At 37.7% G+C, this 20,901-nt stretch overlaps 1 protein-coding gene across 1 annotated transcript in view; it reads left to right on the forward strand.

Annotated features, from left to right (window-relative positions):
* The window catches only part of GPC3 (glypican 3), a 355,125-nt gene that overhangs the window by 202,670 nt on the left and 131,554 nt on the right, over positions 1–20,901 (forward strand). The gene's annotated exons all lie outside the window — the stretch shown is intronic.

Below are 20,901 nucleotides of genomic sequence, written 5' to 3' on the forward strand. Positions count from 1 at the left end.
TTATAAAATAGGGATAAAAATATCTTCTTCATAGGGAATAACATGTTAAAGTACTTAGCATGTGCCTGGTACATGGTAAGTCTTCCGTAAATATTGCTATTATTACCATCATTGTTAGGTATCATAATCTTCATGACAGCCCTTTGATGTAGGAGCTATTATCTCTATTTTATACATGAAGAAACTAAAGCTCAAGAAAACTGTAACTTGCCCAGCTACAGTTAGTGGAAAATCCGTGATTCAGAAATTGATTAGATCTCCCTTTAATTAGGTTATCACCTACTTTTCTGATTCTGATTTCACTCTCATGTTCTTATTCATATATATCACATTACCATTTTAAGTAACAATTTTAAATGTAGGAGACCCAGCTAGAACATACTAATTAAACCTTCATAAGAACATAAGCGAGGCCACACATCATGTTTGCCAACAGTTGTGGGTTTTTTTTTACAGCCTTGATTTTATGAGTCAGCCTGATGGGGTTTGTGATGGGACAGTTCTGCAAGTGAGGCAACCATTTGCATTGTTTCAACCCCACATTGTTAGTTACCTTATACCTGCCAAGCTAAAGTGCATACATTCAGAACCACAGGAGGCACCCGCTTTTCAATGTAGAGCAGAATATGCAGCGAAGAGCTGTTAGCTAGATCCCACTAAGATGGTGGTGAATGATTCCTGAATGCTGCCAGCTTTGTGGAAGGTGGTGGCAGAATTGTCTAATACCCTACCATTGTTGAGCTTCTACTACATTTCAATTGCTCTGCTGGCCAGTTTGCTTTTTATTTCACAGTAATCCATGAGATAGGCCCTAATAGTGTACCCATTTTACACAGGAGGAAATTAAGCTTAGAGTGGTTAAATATCTTGCCTAAGATCTCAAAGCTAGTTAAGTAGAGGTGGGGGAAACTGGGATTCAAACACAGACTTGGTTGACTCATACTCTTAACTTCTATACAATGCAACTGCTATGTACTCTGAGCCAGTGTTTACCCAGAATATGTAGGGCAGATTGGATCATTTAGCCTTGTTTTTAAATTCTGGAAAATGATAGGGGCAATTGGTTTCTTTGGTGAATTAAACTAGGAGGGAAGATAGAAATGATGCAACCCACAGCATGGCTACCTATGGAGCTGCTCCAGTTGTCCCATTCACAATGTTAGCCATTTAAAACACATTTGCTGAGAACATATTTTATAGTAAAATGAACAGAACTGTCCTATCTAACAATAGTGGTTTTTTATAGCTAATTATCCCCTTGACTGCTTTATAATTTGAGACCAGATTCTGGGGCCTCATTCAAAGGTAAATCTCACAGAACTAGAAAAATGAAAAGTTAGTGCATTCACATGGTCATTAACCTTAAATTGATTGAAGGCTCAGTATGTGTCAGACACAAAGCAAGGGAGCCAGGGGTATGGAAATGGCTTCAATAAGAGGGAAAATAAGGAGACAACATTAAAGAGAGGATATAGGAGTGTTTAAAGTCTGTCTCTGATATTGGTCACTTGACAGCAACACAAACGATCTTGAAAACATGTATTCTCTAGTGCTTCTAAACAACCAAAAAAAAAAAGGATGGAGAGCTGATAAGGGATTAAGTGCATGGTTTTGATCAAGCTCCAGACATAAAGATTTATTCAATATACTTCTTTTAAGCATATGCTTTGTGCATGGCACTTTACCAGGTGCTGGGAATTCAAAGTTACCCATGACATAGTTCTTAATTCTTGAAAAGTTCAGTCTAATTGACTGCCAGACATGCAACTGAATAAGTTTTACCATAATGAACATTTTACTATAGTGTGAATGTTGGAAGGGTCGTAAGAGATTAGCTAGTTTAATTTCATTGATTTACAAAGGAATAAATGAAGTTCAGGGAGACTTGCCCAAAATTATATGACTAATGGGAGAGCCAGAAGTAGAATCCAAGGTCTTCTGCTGCTACAATTTAACTCATGTTCTTTCTACCACATGTCTGTCTCCCATTAGACAGTCCCAGGCTTTCACTCGAAAACCTCCATTAGAATTTTACAAAAACATCATGAACTTAAATTGGATAGCTATTTCAACTTGCTAAACTTGCTATATTTTAGGTACACACGTGTGCATGTGTGTGCATGAGTGCACATGCATAGAGGGAGTACATTTCATGTCATTATCATTTAGGAAGAAAGGACTTCGTTGTGAAGAGGTGCTCAGTGATGCAGTCCCTTTCTGTTTTGGCCATTAAGGGCCTGATTGCCCCCAGCTTCCAGCTGGTTATGAGAGCGTGAAGTCTGCCTTCCCCCAGGGATGCCTGAACTAGAACAGAAAGCATATGTAAACTCTGCCTTGTTAATGTTTTATGATCACCAACTCTAAGTAATATATACCAAATGGTGGGAGTGGGGGAATCATTGGCCAGGTGTGATTTAGCCCATACTCCATGGGTCAGAGAGGGGTTGGACCATTTACAGGGGGAGAGGGGAAGTAAGGGTTGAGTAGACTGCAGAACTCTATTCATGTTAACAAACCTACAGAATGCCCCAAAGCAAAAGCTGGTTTAAAACTAAAGCATTAATGAGATTTTGCTGTAACACCCTGACTTTTCTGTTGTGTTAATATGTAAAATCCTGCCAGTCAGTCCTACTTGAGGTTAAGCTGTGGTGAGAGACATCTTTGATAATATGTTCTTGAGTTCTGTTGGGACAGCCTTTTTAGCAGGCTGTAAGCTGTGCCATGAGGTCTGCCGTACAGGGACTTTACCCAGTTGTTTTGGTGGCTACCATGTACCCCAGGTTATGAAGGACATTTTGGTCTTTTAAGTGAATTAGGCCCCGTTAAATTTTTATAAGTATGACCTTATTAGTGCTTTAGTTTTCCATAAGATAGTTTTCAGTTCTAACAAGTGAAGGCATGCAAGCAAATGTTGGGGGTGTTGTCACTGGCAGGTGGTAAACATCTGGTTCTCACACTTGGCTCACCATCACAATCACCTGGGGAACTTGTTAAACAGATTTCTGGAGTCCACCCTGAGAATTTTGATACCATAAATCTGTGGAAAGGCCAGAGAATTTGTTATTGAAAAAGTCCCCCAGTTGTTTCTGATACTCCCTTGGGCACAAACCAAGTCTGCTTGTTTTGAAGATAAGGTAAAGCACAGAGATGGGAAGTGAATGACAGTTAATGGCAAATTTAGGATTTCGGGTTCCTTATCTATAAAATGGGGTTGCTTTATGGGATTAATTGAAATGATATGTTCAATGTACATGGCAAAGTTTGAGGCACATGGCAGGTACTCACTAAGCCCCAGTCCAGTACTCTTTCTATCACATTTTTCTAAGTGCCAAACAGACAATGAGTTTTGCTTAAATTTATTTTTTAAGTGCCAAGACTTTTAATGTTATTTTAGTCCTCAGAACTGAATAAAAATTGTGTATGAAAAGATGTGTGTGTGTGTGTGTGTATGTGCGCGTGTGTGAGTGTGAGTGAGAGGGGGGGAGGGAAGGAAGGGAGGGAGGGGGGGGGAGGGAAGGAAGGAGGGAGGGAGGGGGGGAGGGAAAGAAGGAGGGAGGGAGAGAGGGAGGGAGAGAGGAGAGAAGAGAGAGGAGAGAGGATAGGGAGAAGAAGAAGGGAAGGGGAGAGAGAAAATTTGTACTGAAAAGTCCAAGAAAGTATTAATGATGGGACTGGACTGTAAATAATTCCATCTTGACTCTTTAACTACATTTTTGGACTAGGTTAAATATCTTGGCCCCTAGTAAGTATCAAGTAGGTCTTTAATAGTATTGGAATGAGATTATCACTGTTAAATTTATCAGCACATTATTGAATTCCACACCTTATTCCTGAAGTAAGTATAAATTCTTTCAGTTTTCAATACATATATTTTTAACATCGTTGTTACACAACACCCAAATTGTTGAATGCCACAGCCTTATTTTTAAAATGCAATTGTTTTTGTTCTGAAACCATTTTGATTGTCATTACCATGTACCTATGTATGGATTATATGCATAGCCATTGTACATTTCACATTATCATTTATCCACTGATTAAAGGAGTAATAATCAGCATGTTGGATGTTTATTGCTCTCCCATAAAGTTTCCCAAAGCTTTCTATGATGATTTCATTTTCTTTCTTCACCCCCAAAGTAATTGCTCACATATCCTCACATGGCTGTTTGCACTTTTATTCTTCCATTTGTTCTCATGTACTTACTTTATTGCTTCAGCTCAGAATTTCTTAGCATTAGTACTTCTTCTCCCACAATTTCATTACCCTCAGCTTGTTATATGCTTCATTAAATATTGTGCAAAATTGCAACCTTTTCTACCACCAACATTTCCTCCTTTTCTGCTCATTATGATATTTACTTTAGCACTATCAGAAATTGGATTCATTGCAGGGAACATTTATTAAACATCTAATTGTAGAAACACTATGATAGACACTGGGGGGTTGCAGGGACTGACTGGAAAGATAACCATGACTCTGTTACTGCCCTCACAGGTCACTTGGCTAGCAGGTAGCAAAGCTAATATTCAAAACTAGATCTGTCTGACTACAAAGCTCATGCTTGTAACCATTACCCTATATTGCTCTCTCAAATAGTTCCAGTCTCCCTTCAACAGAATCTTCATTCCCCATAGGCTAAGTAGGTTTTTATTATCTTATTTAATATCCTGCATTACTCTCTACTGTTTTTTCCAGCTGCACAATCTGTTTTTGAATTCATTCTCCCTCCTTGGAGACTTTTGCTATAGTATTTCCCAATGAAGTACTAAAAGGCATGAGATTTTTAGTCTTCATAATACTTAAAGGCTCAGAGTAATTTGTAGGGGAAGAAGGAATGTTTATGTAGGTGATGGGAGACCCAGTGACATAGTGAAATGACATTGCCTAGAATCTATATGTGTAGGACCAGTGCTGAGGCATAGGCTGTCTTCCAGTTGCAACATTTGAAATCTGCCTGTTAATCCAACAGATAATTTGTAATGCATTGCCTTTTATTCTGGAACTTAACAGTACATCCAGGTCTCCATTATTGTGTTTCCTTAGTAGTAACATTGCCTACTGAGAACATAACATACTCTGGTATCCACGTACATCCATTTCCTTTGATAGAATTTCTGAAGATATCTTCAGTAAAGTCAGTATTTATTCATGTGTGCTAGGAAGTTCTGGGGAAGAGACTCTGTTGATCCCTGATAGTAATTCACTCTATCAAATTCTTATATTTTGCTGTCTGTGTGAGTGACTGTAACTCATCAGAATTTCCAAGATTAGCCCTACCTTCCTCTCTGCTTTTGAAGGCTGAGGTTATTTCTCAGGTGTCAGAATGTCAGTGTTTTTCTCCTCATGCTATCAGTTTGGACTTTAATTTTTTTCATCTCAGATAGAGATACCTTGTCTGAATTCATGCAAGCTGTTTTCAGTACCAACTGATTTCAAAGTGATAAAAACAAGTAAACGGCTCACTACCTAATTAGTGTCTGTAGGTCAGCATCTAGGACTGTGGTAAGCAACTTTATTTGCACGAGGTTCGTTTCTGGAAGGGCAAAAATGTTTACAAGCTGCAATCCTTTATTCATTCACAATAAAAATAGCTTTAGTGCTTCCCATGGGGAAAATTGATAGTTTTTAAACATAGATTACCTAGTTATTGAAGAGAAGAATACAAATGGAAAAAAATGGCACCCCTTTTAGGCACTAAATGCTCATTTCATGGCAAGTTTCAAGCAGTGGTTGCACAAGGGAAGCTTTTTTAATGCTTCATCCTGAAATTATACATATTATGGGTCACAGTAGGAAATTAGGTGGGCTCTTCACAAATCTAGAATTACTGCCTTTGCAAGAAATAGCAGTGTGATTACTAGTTGTTTTATATGTTCTGAATCTTTGGAAAGTTTTTCCTCCTTTCTGTGGCGTATGGACTGATGTGGCAGGAACATGTTTTCAAGAGCTGTGAAAGATCTGAGATTTTTACCCTACTTGCAAACTAATAGGTTAGCTGACCAGCCACAGCCTCATGGATGCTGGTTAAAGATATAAGATTACTGACTCAGAGATGAAGGGCAGTTTATTTCTCACAGCAATAGCAGTGACCAGAGTATCAGCATTTGTGAGTTCCAGTTCCCATGGGGTAAGGCAAAGAGGGCCAGATGACTCCTGCATACTCAGTGAGTTGCATTTTAGGAGAGGAGCCTTAAGCTTAGGGGACTCATATCTTTTATAATAGATGATAAGCCTGCCTGTTCTTTTCTCTGAAAGGAGGCACTATCTCTGCCTTCTAAGGCTGTTTACTATACAGAGATACTTGAAAAAGATAGTCTGGGGGGAAAGTGCCTCTGAGGCCCATGGAAAATTGTCTTGCAACGCATCATCCCCCAATCTTGGATGGCTGCAAGAATATCTCAAGTTCACGATACTTTTGGAAGATCACATAGGAAATTTGAAGTCAGTGAAGGCAGGGCTATGTACCACGTGTTGGAAGATAGCAGAAGGCACATGCAAAAAGAGAACAATAGCAGTTGTCTCATCTTTTTAGAGAACACTTGAACAAGAAAAGTATGAAAGGCACGCCTGACTGTTGCCTCTGCTTAGGAGTAAACTCTGCTCCTTTGGGCATCCTGCTACTACTCTATTGGTCTCTCTTTTGGTTTCTAAGCTATCATTTATTTTCTTGCTTGTTCAGGCTCTGGAGTTGGGAGTTTGTATTCCTTAGTGGCCCAGTGAGGTTTACTGTTCTACTGCAGTTCTAAGGTGATAATCACAGAGAGTTCACATGTGATAATCACAGAGAGTAAGTAGATGCTTATGCATGTCTGGTGGGAGTGATGTGGAAGATTGATTTGTCCTCAGAGTATATTCAGAAAGGTTAGAAATTAGGAATATTTACCCAAGTGGACAAAGTCCAAGGAGGCTTCCCCATGAACTGATATACTGAGAATCTGTGTGCTCCCAGGATGACAGTGAGGAAGTAAAAAATGCCTTTTTTTGTATTGGGTGGCCAGGGAATCAGAGCATACAGTGAAAGCAACTTCCTACCTGGCAAGGGCAGAAAAGCCCCTGAGTATCTGCTCTCTTTCTTGCAAAACCTGAAGTGTCTCAGAAAACATGGAGTCATGTGCGCAGTGTGATTCCTCTGTGATCTTTTTTCCCACTTGGAATAAGGTTACCCTTGGTAACTGCAGCGCTACATCATTCACACACAATAGCACCACAGGTAGCCTTGGCTTGCTAACCCCTTATACCTATGCATTTTGCTATCTTGCTTGGGTCTCTTTTAGAAAATGCTTTCTACTTGAACTGTTTCTTAAAATGCAATCCCCCTACCCCCACCTGAAAATTGAAAACATATTTTGAACACCACAGAAGCATTTTTAAATGAGGTTGCACTATAGTACACAAATTTCCTCAAGGGAGGGGTTGGTTATAATTTTTGTTGTAATAAAATTTCACAAAAAAACAAGATGAGGGAATTAGGGCAGTCTCCTTCCAGGGTGTTGCAAGCCTTTGTAAGATAAAATAAAAACGTCATCATTACCAGCAGCCACAACGTTTTGAGTGCTGGTAGTGAGCACTTATACTAGGTCTCAAAATTTCCCATTCCTATCCATATTGGGAGATGCATTAATAGAGAAAGACAAATAACTTTTGTTTTGGATATAGTGCAGGCTTCTCTCCCCCCCTCCCCCGTTCAAACCTTTTTTTAAAATTTTATTTTTGTTTAAAATATTACCGATGTCCCTTTTTCTCCCCAATGGCCCGTTCCACCCTGTCCCATCCCCCTCACCAGTCCCTCTCCCCACCATTGTCCGTGTCCTTGGGTTGTACATATATGTATATAAATTATGTCCTTTTAAAATGTCCCTTTGGGGCTTGGGGTTCAGAATGCATCAGACCTCTCAAAATGCTGAAATGGCCATGAGGGATCTTATTGGGGTGACAAAAATGTTCTAAAACTGGTTTGTGGTGATGGTTGTATACCTTGATAAATTTAGTAGAAATCTTTAAATTGTACAATTGAAATGGGTAAATTGTTGAAATCCAAAAATATACCTGAATAGCATTGTAAAAAAATTATTTCATAAAAGAACTGTGCAAATAATATGTAAAGCATTTCAAATACATCATATAAGCATATTATAAAACAGCTAGTAAAACAATACCTGTATAAACATTAACCATATCATTCAAATAAACTACTATATAAAGTAAACAAAAACCAATATAAGCAATGCTGGAATCTGGAAGACAAAAATATATCCCTTTGGGGAGTGCATCACCCAGGAAGGCTGTTTTCATATTTCATACTGGGGATGGGGCTTTGGGGGAGGGTTTATGCTGCCTTCTTATTACCCAATTTAAATCTGTGCTGAAGAACATTCAGAAAGTGAATTAATTTTTCCTTTTTTCATTCCACTCAGAATGTCTAAAACAGATAAAGTAGGAAACAGAGTCATTATATGTGGGCACTGTCTATTATCATTTACTAAGAGTCTATCTAAGCCTTTCTGCTTTTTGCAGATAATTAATTTTGTTCCTAAATGTAGGAAAGAGTGATTGTAATCAGCATGTTTGTACTTTCAGCCACAAATAGAGCCCATCAAAGACATGCCGTACAAATAAACCTCATAAAATATGCAGCCTGAGCACTGCTTGCAGTTAATGTGCTATCTTTTTATTTCACTGGAAAAAATTATATGTATGATTTTTAAAAGTCACTCTTGCTGTTCTTATAGAGTTAATAGATGAACCCCTCCTTTTCTAACTCAAGCCTACGCTGTAGGTTATTTTTATCATTAAATCTCATGAAGTAGAACTGAAGGAAACTTTGATGGCGTGTAAATCAACTTGTCAATATATACATATTTCTGAATTCTGGGTTTCTCTTATGCTTCTGGAAAATTGCAAGTTTGAGGCTCAGGGTTCATGGGATGAAAACAAAGAGTGTTTGTGAAGAAGCTCCTCTCAACTCTTTTGAAAGGCATTTGTCCTTTATTTTCTAACTACCTGCCCTCCACCTCTGACTAGCCCCTGTTCAAAGCCTGTCCCTTCTCCCTCTCCTTCAAAATTGTACCTTAAATCTCAGTGTCTTGTTCATTCAGGTCCTGTACTTGGTTTAAAATGCTGATGTTTGATCATGATTCCATCATCACAGGAAACCTATTTCTGCTTCTAGTTCTCTAATGTGTTCCCTCTTCTGGGAAACAAGCTCACTTCACTTAGCAAATTATATATTGTCGGAAAACTCTTCAAAGTGGTTATCAAGTGTGGAGAGCCAAGTCATTGTGACTCAAATGTAGGGGGAAATGTGTAAGTGTATGTAGGACCTTTTGGTGCCTCTGCAGTCACCTGCTGTGGAAATTGCATAGTGGAAATAACATCAGTATAGGAATCAGAATATTGATAAAGGGTGTTTATGTGCTGCCACAGGATAGTGGCCTTAGAAAAGTGACTTAATCTGTGCAGTGAAGAAGATAATGATGATGAGAATGATTGTTTATTAATCACTTCCATGTGCCACACCCAGTTTCAAGCACTTTACATGGCTTAACTCATTTAATGTTTAAGATGATCCTAATAAGGAGGGGATTATCATTAGTATCATTTTCCAGGTTAAAGAGCTGAGGCAGCGAGACTTGGAAGTAGGTGCCAGTTACAAGACCACTTCAGCTGCTGTCTACTGCAGGAGCTCCTGAGGGTCATCTATTGGCCAGGGCCAGACCCAGTCTTACAGTGTGTGGGTGGAGCCTGACTCCCTGTGCAGGTGGACTCAAGCTGATTTAGTTGGTGGGAATGAGGCAGAATGGAAGCCAGGACATTGCTAAGGGTCTTTAATTCCTACCTGCCATCTCAGTTACTATGCATCCTGTTTCCTACGTATGGCCTTGAGAATGACATGTAAACTTCCAATGGGATTAGCTTTTCTTCTCTGCTTTTCCTCATATTTGTATAAATACTTATTAGATTTTTCTAAATCTGCTTGGAGCTTAGACTTCCCTTAGGACCAGGACCTATCCTGAGAACCTATCATTTACCTTTCTAAAAATCCATTTTTAAAAAATATATCTTTATTGATTTCAGAGAGAGGAAGGGAGAGGGGGAGAGAGAGAGAAACATCAATGACGAGAGAGTCATTGATTGTCTGCCTCCTGCACGCCTCCCACTGGGGATCAAGCCCACAACCTGGGCATGTACCCTGACCTGGAAACGAACTGTGACCTCCTGGATCATAGGTTGAGCTTAACTGCTGAGCCATTCCCAGCCGGGCAAAAAAAATCCATTCTTGATGAGCTCAGGTTTAAAAGATACTTTAAAAGATATATGGCATTTCCATTTTCCCCCTTTTAGGTCAGAAACCCCCAAAATGGTGAAATAGCAAGCTCTCTCTGGCTTTCTTATTATGCATTAAACCCTGTAATGATCTTTTTCCAAACATGGAAGGAGTTTTGTGGTTACTGAGTTTCTGATATACCCAAACCTCTCATTCTCCTTAACAAATTCTTAATGTAAAATTAATGGATTTATTGATGGTAGCCCCCTTTTAGTAGATTTTTTAAAATTATGAACACTTTAAATCACCTTAGACCAGTCTCTTCACAAGTTTTTAGACATAAGGTACTCTAATAAAAGAGCATGAAACTAAATTAGTGTAGTAACTCTGATTAAAAATAAAGCAATAATTGTGATAAATTGCCCTAATCAAATATGACAGGTAGAAGTTATAGAATACATGTTATATTTCCTTCCAGTATGAAAAGGATGTTAATAAGCCCAGATCACAGAGAGTGAAAAAATACACACTGGTGGAAACATTTCCTTCACACATCTGTGTTTATCAAGTTTTAAAGTCTGTTTCCTCCCCTAACATTTCTTCTGAATCTGTAATCCATTGATATTTTAAAAACTTAATGCATGACTCAAATTGCTTAGCTGTGAAAAGCCCCATTCAGAATTGTCTCTCCTCTGGAGAAGTGTCCATTCCAGTTCTTTGCCCATTTTTTAATTGGATTCTATGTGGGTTTTTTGTTGTTTTTTGTTTTGTTTTTTAAATATATCTTTATTGATTTCAGAGAGAGAGAGAGAGAGACAGAAACAGAAACATCAATGATGAGAGTCATTGATCGGCTGCAGCCCGCAACCCGGGCATGTGCCCCAAGTGGGAATCGAACCCCGATCGCCTGGATCCTAGGTTGATGCTCAACTGCTGAGCCACGCCCGGCCGGGCAGATTCTATGTGTTTTTAATGTTGAGTTGTACAAGGTTGTTTTTTTAAAAATAAATTTTGGATATTAACCCCTTATCAAAAGTATCTTTGGCGAATGTTCTCCCATTCAGTTCTAGTTCTGTGAAATACTTCATTGGTATTTTGATAGGAATTGTGTTGAATATATAGTTTGCTTTGAGTAGTATGGACTTTTTAACAATGTTAATTTTTCCTGTTCATGAGATTGGTATATACTTCCATTTATTTGTATCTTCTTCAATTTTTTTCTTCAGTGTCTTCTAATTTTCTGAGTACAAGTCTTTTATCTCCTTGGTTAAATTTATTCCTAGGTTTTTGGGTGGGTTTTTTTTTTTTTTGATGCAAATATAAATGGGATTGTTTTCTTAGTTTCTCTTTCTGATAGTTCATTATTGGTATATAAAAATGCAACCCATTCCTGAATGTTTATTTTGTATCCTGCTACTTTACTGACAATTTCTCTTTTGAATAGAATGTCAAATTCATTTATAGTTAATATAATTACTGATATGGTAAGGTTTACATGTGCCATTTTACTGTTTTCTGTATGTCTCATGCCTCTTTGTGCCTCTATTTCTCCTTTGCTCCTTTCTTTTCTATTAAGTAAATATTTCCTAGTGTAACATTTTAATTCCTTTATAGATTTTTTTTACTATTTTGTTATTTTTTTGGAAGATAAGAACCCTGAGGCATATGACTTGAGGCAAAAGATTTGCCAAAAATGAACCAGTTAATGTCAAACCAGGGTAAAACCTATGGCTGTAACAAACAGGACAATATTCTTTATGCTATGCCATCTATTTACTTGGTAATTGTGCTTCTAAGGTTTGCTTTTAGAATCATTTTATCTTTTTCTATCTAAAAATATTCAAACTAGTATCTAAGATGCTCCTTGATTTTCTTTGCTTTTTGATTGTAGGATTCCTAGAAATCACAATAGGTACATCATTAGTATGGATTTCAATGCATAGTCTATCATGAGCATTTTTATGTAAAGAAGAGAAATAAAATAGGCAGAAAATGAGATTTCTTTCAAAGGTATTTTTGGATCTGTGTTTCACAAGTTACCTGAGAAATTCTTTGTGCAGAAGGAATCAAATGTGAATATTCAATTGAGGCTTGGAGAACATCTGAAATGAGGCTCTCTATAGAAATAGTGAATAGAAACCATCAGTCTTGCTTCTCCCTGCTTAGACTCTTACATAAGTCAAAGCAACTCAATATGATATTATTGCTTAAAATGTGCTCCAGTTATAGGCCAATTAAAGGTCAGCATATATAATTTACAGGGAATGGATGGGCAGGAACAAAAGGTATCTGTTGGACCATGAGGAGTGATGCAGTTGTATTTGCAGAGGAGTGCTACAAAGGTCATTGAAAATGCAAGGTGCAAATCATTATTGTTGTTTCTCTTTAATAAATAATTTTTTCTAGGTTTGCTCTCTCAGCCTGTTTCATTCTCTTGTTTGCATGCATGCCATAGTCATTATTATAATTGAATTATAGAATGACCTACACTGCTAGGCTGTTAGGCTGCTTGATTTAAATTATCTTTATAATGGAAGTCAGAGAACACTTTTAACCTTGTTTAGAGTACCACTGTACCATTGATTAATATATAAAGCAAGTCATAAATTTCACAGTGAGCTATTTATTTCTAGACAATCTTGTGAAAGCAGTTTGTACTGTATTACAGAAACTTCATACCTTTATCAGGCTGACACTAATGATCCTGATTACTTCTAGAACTTTCAAAGTGTCAGTGTTAATTAAACTAATGCTTAAAAATATGGATAGGAAAGAACATTTCAATATTATAACTTAAATGTTTGACAATGTGTATGAAGTTTCTTTTGTTACCTGGTTAATTTCGGAGAACTGATTTTATTTGATAAGGTTTCTCTGCAGTAGCAAATGCTTGCCTGACTCAGTGGCAATAGCAATACTACCTATGTCGCAGTTTCATCCATGTCTTCACTGAGTATTTGTTGAGTACCTTAGCTAGGTTCTGAACAGGGTCATGCGATATGAATAGAAAGATGAAAAAAAGCCAACACCTGCCCTCAAAAGAGTGTTCTAGTGAGGGTACAGTCACAGAAACAGACCTATGCACAGACAATTTAAGGATGCAAATTAAGGGGGCATCTAACCTAGCCTGGGGAGGTCAGGGAAGGTGTCTTAGAAGACTTCCACCTGAGTGAAGTCTCTTCCAACCACTGAAGAGGCAAGGGAAGAGTTTGTGGGAAATAAATAACTGGCAGGAAGGAACCATAGAAGCCTTGGGATTTAGGTGGAGACTGAGGGATAGTGGAGGGAAGAGGGTCTTTCTTACATACTTCCCAAACTCATCCTATGGCCTAGAGCCCTGTCCTGGGCAGTACCAGGCCAGCAGATCCTTATATGAACCCTGGAAGAAGAGGGAAAACCTTCTACAGGGTGTTTCATCTCCAGTGGCAGATCTTTAAATGAAGAAATGAAGCTCAAAGAATTTTTCTTGCCATATGGACCACTGGCATGGAGTGGAGCTGTTTGCATGTGAGGAGAACCAGAACTAGCCTTGGGACTTTCCCTTGCCTTAAGGACAGGTGGCAGGACTCAAAGTGGAAACTGAATGAACCTTTCAGAAGCAAATAAATAGAACCTAGAAAGTTTGTTTCCCTGGAGATGGGGAGGCACCATATGTCAGTTTAATGTTTTTAATCCAAAGGCCAAGGCTTCATCTAGATTATAGTAATAAGTATTTGCTTTCCAGAGATTTTCATTGAAATGACAAATGTCCTTCCTTTAACTTTTTCTCATGCACTTTACCTTGATCTGAGAAAAATCTAGTACAAAATAAAATGCTCTTAAGAATTTTTATAAATCAATATCCTATATGATGTGATATCGTTATCTAACCTGTTTATGATGGAGTAGTTATAACATTTGGTTGTCCAATAAGCGTCTGAACCATGTTTTGACCATAGTGGTACTGCTTGCAAAACCCTTAGAGATTGTTTAGTCCAACCATATTCTTGTAGCAATGAGGACATGGAGAACCAGAACGGGGAGGAGAGACACATATAGAGGAGAACAGGAAGCTGGAAATAACCACAGTAAGAGAGGGTCAAGAAGAAGGACATAAAGTATGTTAAGAAGTGTTGCGTGTCATTTTAATTTTAGGTGAGAGATAGTGGGCATGCAGTAAAGATTGGGGGAAGGAGAGTTACTGTGTATTGAGTCCCTTTTATGTACCAGGCTTTGTGTTCCTCACTGCAACCACATAGAGTGGAACTTATTATTGTCCCCATTCTACAGATGAGGAAACTGAGGCATAAGGCATGAAATCACATATTTCTTTAACTATGAAAGAAACAGGAGACCTGGGACCAGATATCTATGTTTTGGGGGCTCAAGGCAAGTACCTTGCCTCTTGGCCCAGGTTGCCAAGTCTGTAATATGGGAGCAAATACAAGGACTGACATGTCATTCATGAAATCAATACACAGAAAGGGACAAAGTATAGTTAGGAAAACTTGGTATGGAGGGAGTTCTTGATAGGAATAACACATGGGTGCCCCAGCTTTTGCAGTAGACAAGGTGTGAGGCCAGCCAGATAGAAAGTGGCTTTTTTTTTTTCCTTCCAAGTATACCTCTCAAGTAAAGTCGTCATTACAGAGTAAACAGAAAGATTTATGAGCATGGAGGTGGGTGGGGAGAAGGAATATTTTAGCACAGAGGCCAAGAATAGGAAGGCAGATGGATAGGAGAGTGACTGCCTGCTGAGAGGAGATCCGATGAGAAGAGGATGGGAAATTTTATTCATTAGGTAGATGAGTGACTAAGAAAGTGAATGACTAGGTGACAGCAAAAGGACTTCAGAGAATTCTTCGTCTGGTTTTCTCTTTGGACATTTGTACAGGGAATATTTTTATGGAGTGATCCAGACAACTGAATGCTAACTCCATGTTGCCATTCTACTTCTTGTGTTTTTATTATGATTATTTAATTATTTGCTTTTTGAATGTTTACGTTAACTCATTAATCCAGATTCCCTCTCTTGGAGTTGATATTTGAGGCAGTGTCCTAAGGGAGACCTACCCAACAATCTTTTGCAGAGGGGTTTGAACCTGAATGCTAGTGTGTTCTTTTGTTGCCGAGCTGCCACACTGGGATCAAAACAATCCATTTCTGATTCATGTATGTTATTAGCTTTGGCAGGATGGCAAGACGTGAGGCAGATACTGTTTTGTGTATTAGAGGAACCTAGATAAGCAAGCAGAGAATGAAGAGATTGCCTTTATTAGAAAAGCAATCTTTTTGTGAGTTATCTTAGCACCAAGCAATGCGTTTTTAATAAAACTGGGCAGATAGAGCACTCATATGTCCGGTCTTGCTCCCCTTCTTTGGCTCCAGACATATATGATTTCATGACACTAGCAAGAGGCCTGATGATTGGTCAGTTAATCAAAAGTTTTTAAAGGAAAATAAATACTTAAGAAGCTAATCATCATCTTGTCTTTTCCCAGTGTTTCTGTTAGACTTTCAGTGTCTGAGCTGCTCATTCTCCTTAGCAGTTACTAACAGTAGTACCTGTGCCCTTGTTGTAAAGGGTGAGAATCTCATTTTGTTTTTCTTCCTCTTGATGAAATGCTGAGGGCTGACTCCTTGGAAGAGCTAGAAGAATTATTATCACCAGCTATGTGTAGCCAAGTGTTGCTTTTCCTGCCTTTCTTCTTCAGTCATATTCACAGTAACTCATTTCTTTGTCACACTTGCCCTCCTCTGGACTTATGTCTCTGAGGTCCTGCTCTTGCTCTCTCTAAATTGACTCCAAAATGAAGTAATTTGATTTTTCTTCAAGTGGATCAATGAGTTTCAGGTGTTCCCAGTCAAAGTATGTTTGTACAGCTGCCATGCAGGCTGTGGAACTAGCATAATTGTGTTCATCAGTATTTTGTTATAGATGTCACTAAATTTGTGCAAGTAATCTTCACATAGAAAGGATCTGGCATTATTACAGGGATTTTTGCTGGAAACACCTTTCCTCCTTGGAACAAACTTGCTTTGCAAATTCTGTGTTATGCAGAGGTTAAATTATTTGTCCAAGGTAAGTCAGTAGCTGAGATTATTAACAGCTGAGATTATTTCTATTTACAATATTCTGGGTACCATAAAAGGGCATTTGAAAAGAGTGGGAGACATTCCATGGCCTAACCCTCATCTACTCTGAGACCCAACTGCCCAAGGTAATGTGTTCTCCTGGCAGGTTGCAACCTATCTGATCTGATGGTGCCTATCAGGAGCCCCGTGTATGATCTCCAGGCTGTTATTTCTTTATTTTTCATTATAATTTGTCACATCATTATGCAAAATTATAAAGTCTGTTAAAAGATCATGATACAAGAAACAAAGTTGTTGTCCAAGTCTTACTTAACTTTATTATGGCTACTGCAAAACCTCCAAGGACAAAGTGTCAGAATGATGGGGAAAGGAGACATCCTCTACTTTCAAAGGGATATGCCTTCTCATTTCTTGTGCCACCCCTTGCTCGTAGAGCCATAGAATTTTAAGATGTCAGAGTTGTCATTTTATAGTTGAGGAAACTGAAGCCCAGAGAAGAGAAATCCCTGTAGCAGGGCTAGGGCCACAGCCATAGGTGTTCATGCTCCTGATTCAGTGATTCAGAAGGAGTAAGAGATGGCTTTTAAAGTTCAAAATTGAGGCTCCTAAGATATATTTTAAATCAACTTCTCATTATTCTTCAGCATATATAAGAAAAATAGGTCCTACTTTTTAATCCCCATGTCCAACTGAAGATTCATGCAATATGGGTATTACTTGAAATCATTCATTATGAAGAGAGAAATAGAAAAAACACAGCTGGGGCTATTTCTCTTGATATTCATTCCTTTTCCATCTTCTTGAAGACCATGGTTTCTTAAGTAATTAACCCTCAGCTATCTGAATCTTTGATCCTCAGTTACAAAAGGTTTCCTCGAGTAAAGACTATAAACACTTCAGGGTTTGGAGTTCTAGGTCCTGGTTTCAAAGCTCTGTTTTGTCCTTTATTAGTTGTGTGGCCTTGAGCAATCGCTTAACCTCCTGGAACCTCACTTGGTAAATAAAAATAAGCATAATATCTTACTTCACATGGCTGGTTGCAAAGTTCTTACGTGATCTCGTAATATGGACCAGTGCTTTGTAAAGAGTAAAGGGCTCTATCCAACCAAAGTGTTAGTTATGAGAATGCCTACCATACATATTTCATCATACTAGTCTTGAATGTCTTCAGTTCTTGGATGACCTATTAAGCAGTAAGAGCTATCTCTCAATTATTCACATTACTGGTGGGACAGCAGAGCATTAATCATACAAAACAGCAACTCATCTAGATACATTTATATTTGAGTTTATAATGTATTGTGTTTGGGAAGCTTCTGAAATCTGTTTGCTGAGAGTGAAATTCAATTGAGGTGGAATTTCCTGAGCACACCTAACACTTCCAGAAGCAGGCCACTTGCAAGTCCTTGCCCTTCTCTGGGCCTCAGTTTCCTACTTGCAAGAGGGAGAATTGCCCTAACAGATCAAGGTGTCTCTGCCAGCTCTGATATCCATTTGTATCTGAATGTAGACACATGGAAGGAAGCAGGGGAAAACTAGTTTTAGATGATGCTGCCCAAAGTTTTGTTGGGCAGCTGGAGATGTGCAAATACTGGGGGGGTGGGGGGGGGGAATCACAAGCTGCCAATCCAGGGTGTAAGAAATCATGACTGATACTTAAGGAACTGATCAAAAGAAGAGATCTGAGAAGAGAGTGAAAATAACATCTGTAGGCAGAAAGAGTTGGAATGATAGCAATGTTCAGTGCTGCTGTCACAGAGGGAAATACGCAAGACAGTTCTCTTTGTGCTATTTCTGTTCGGGGGTCACAACTCTTCTCAATTCACCTGATTTTTTTTTCTCCTTTCAATCATGTCCTTTTCAAAATTGTCTCAGAAGTGTTTCTGAGCCATTCAGACTATAATTTTTGCTAAAACCAATCAGCAGAGGTCTGTCTACAGTGCAGTGCAATCAGCAGAGACCCAAGATATTGGTCAGAGACTATGTCTTTATTCAGATGGACTATGGCTAACAGGTTTGAGTGACGTTACAGCCAGAACAGTCTTGAAACAGTGCTGCTGCCTAGCAGGTACACAGTTTCCCATAGACTTTTAGGAATGGTGCTTGGTTAAATACAGTGTTTTTTTAAAATATTTGTATGAGCAATAGTGTGAAAATGGCATATGTTGCACTCTAATTTTTTTTGCTTTTAATCCATCTAGTACTCCTTTAGCCTGTCAGAATTTAGCAACAGTGGCAATAACAGTGAGTAAAACAGGATCCAAAATTGGGCTCTCCTGATGTAACGTGCTATATGGTGTAGCCTGCATTCTGAGTCTTCTTGTAAATTGGAAAGGCAGGGACATTTCTGTATGTGATTTGGGATACTGTATTAGAGTGCTATGTAGTATTTCATGGTAGGCAGCCCCAGCTTTATATACTATACATTCTCTGAAACTACATCTTAAATCAGACTCGAGTTTAATTGTGCATAATGAATAAGAACAGACACATGAATAGCTACAAGCTATGAAAAATGAAGTACAGCTGCATATTAGTCAGTATCTGATATGGGATAAACTATAAAGGGGCTCATCAGACCATAACCATGTATATAATATTATTTTATTGCTGAGTTGTAAGAGCTCTTTAGATATTCAGAATACTAGACCCTTATCAGATACACGTTTTGAAAATATTCTCCTCTCATTCTGTAGGTTGTCCTTTTGCTTTCTTAATAGTGTCCTTTGAAACATGAGAGTGCTTTGCTTTCATTTTTATGAAGTCCAGTTCATCTAATTTTTTCATTGGTCACTTGTGCTTTCAGTCACATCTAAGAAACCATTGGCAAATAAATCCAAGGTCACAAAACTTTACACCTATGTTTTCTGCTAAGAGTTTTATAGGTTTAGCACTTTAGTTTAGGTTTTTGTCCCTTTTGACTTAATTTTGGAATCTAGTATGAGATAGGGGTCCAAATTCAGGGATATGTTATTAGATCCTGTTTGCTAGTATTTTGTTAAGGATTTTTGACTCTAAAGTGATATTTGTCTGCAGTTTTCATTTCTTGTGATGCATTTGTCTAATTTTGGTGTCAGGCTAATACTGGCATCACAGAATGCTCATTGTTCTTACTGAGATTCAGCCATTTTTTCAAATAAATGCTCCTTGGATTGTTACAATTCTTTCATTGATTTCCAGAATGATGAAAAAGTTGATTTTGACAATTTTTGCCATTTTTCTCATTGTTTTTGTGGAGGAGAGAATTTTCCCAGTTTCTTAACTCTAAAATTTTTGCTGATGCCCTATTCTTAATATTTTAAAACATATATTGCATAGCATTTTATTGCTTAATTTATCACTTATTCAACAAAATTTATTAATTACCTACTAAGTAGAGTGCTTTGCTAAGCACTAGAAATTCAATAATGAACAAGAATGGGGTTTTTTTCTGTGCCCTCATGAAGGTTACACTCTTGTGAAGGAAGACAGAGGCTAAAATAAACAATTACAATGCAGTGTGATAAGTGTCATGAGGGTATAATAGAGGGCTATAGGAGATTATAGAGTGGGATAAAATTCAGATTTGTGGAAGCAGAAAAGCTTCTGGAAGGAAGTTAAATTTAAATTGGGACCCAAAGAACAAGGGAGATGGTTTTGGGGCAGAAGGTAGAACATGTGTTAAGTCTCATGATTCTGTGAAGAAACTGAGCATAGAATATGATGGGAGGAAGGTGACATGAAGTAAGTAGTTTTGAAGGAACAAGATTATCAAGGATCTTGTAAATGAAGTTAAGATATATACTTGATCCTAAGGGCTCTGGGAAGCCACTCTGTGTTCTAAGCTGAGCAATGAAATTATCTTTGCTATAAATCCAACACTTAGAACACATAGTAACTTATGAATTAATACAGTATTATTGATAAACAAGACTTTGTTTATAATAATATTTTAATTTATAATTTACTTATAAATTATTACTTTCAGATATTTTTTGTGTTAGTATAGAGTCAACATTTTGGTGTCAGGACTCTTTTACACTCAAAAATTATAGAGGCACCCTTGAAGAGACTCATTTATATAAATTCTATCTATTGCTATTGACTGTATTAGAAAATAAAACTGAAGAGTTAAAAAACTATTTACCATTTCATTTTAAATTAATAAGTATTTTAATATCCTTTTTGATAATTAAGGCTAATTTTCTCTGATACTACACAAAAATTTGGCAAGTGATAGTTTCTTAAGGGTTAGTGGCAATATAGAATATGAAATGATACCAATTAACTTTTTATTTTCTGTTTCAATAACATGTTTCTTGCACTTTGAGTAGATCTGTAGCCATTGTGTGATTTTGTATCATACTGCATCACTCATTTGAAAATATTGGTTCACTGTGTTATACTAATCTGCTAGAGGTTAACAGCATTCTTCATTTTTGCTATTTTTTTTTCTCTTTAGCATTTATTTTTGGTTCTTTCTTAGGATTTCATATTTTTTCCTTACATTGCCAATCTTTTCTCAAATGCTATCTACTTTACCTACTATTAAAAATCATAATTAAAAAAAATTCTCAGCCTG

The sequence above is a fragment of the Miniopterus natalensis genome, chromosome X, assembly GCF_054644295.1.
Source record: "Miniopterus natalensis isolate mMinNat1 chromosome X, mMinNat1.hap1, whole genome shotgun sequence".
Taxonomy (NCBI): Eukaryota; Metazoa; Chordata; class Mammalia; order Chiroptera; family Miniopteridae; genus Miniopterus; species Miniopterus natalensis.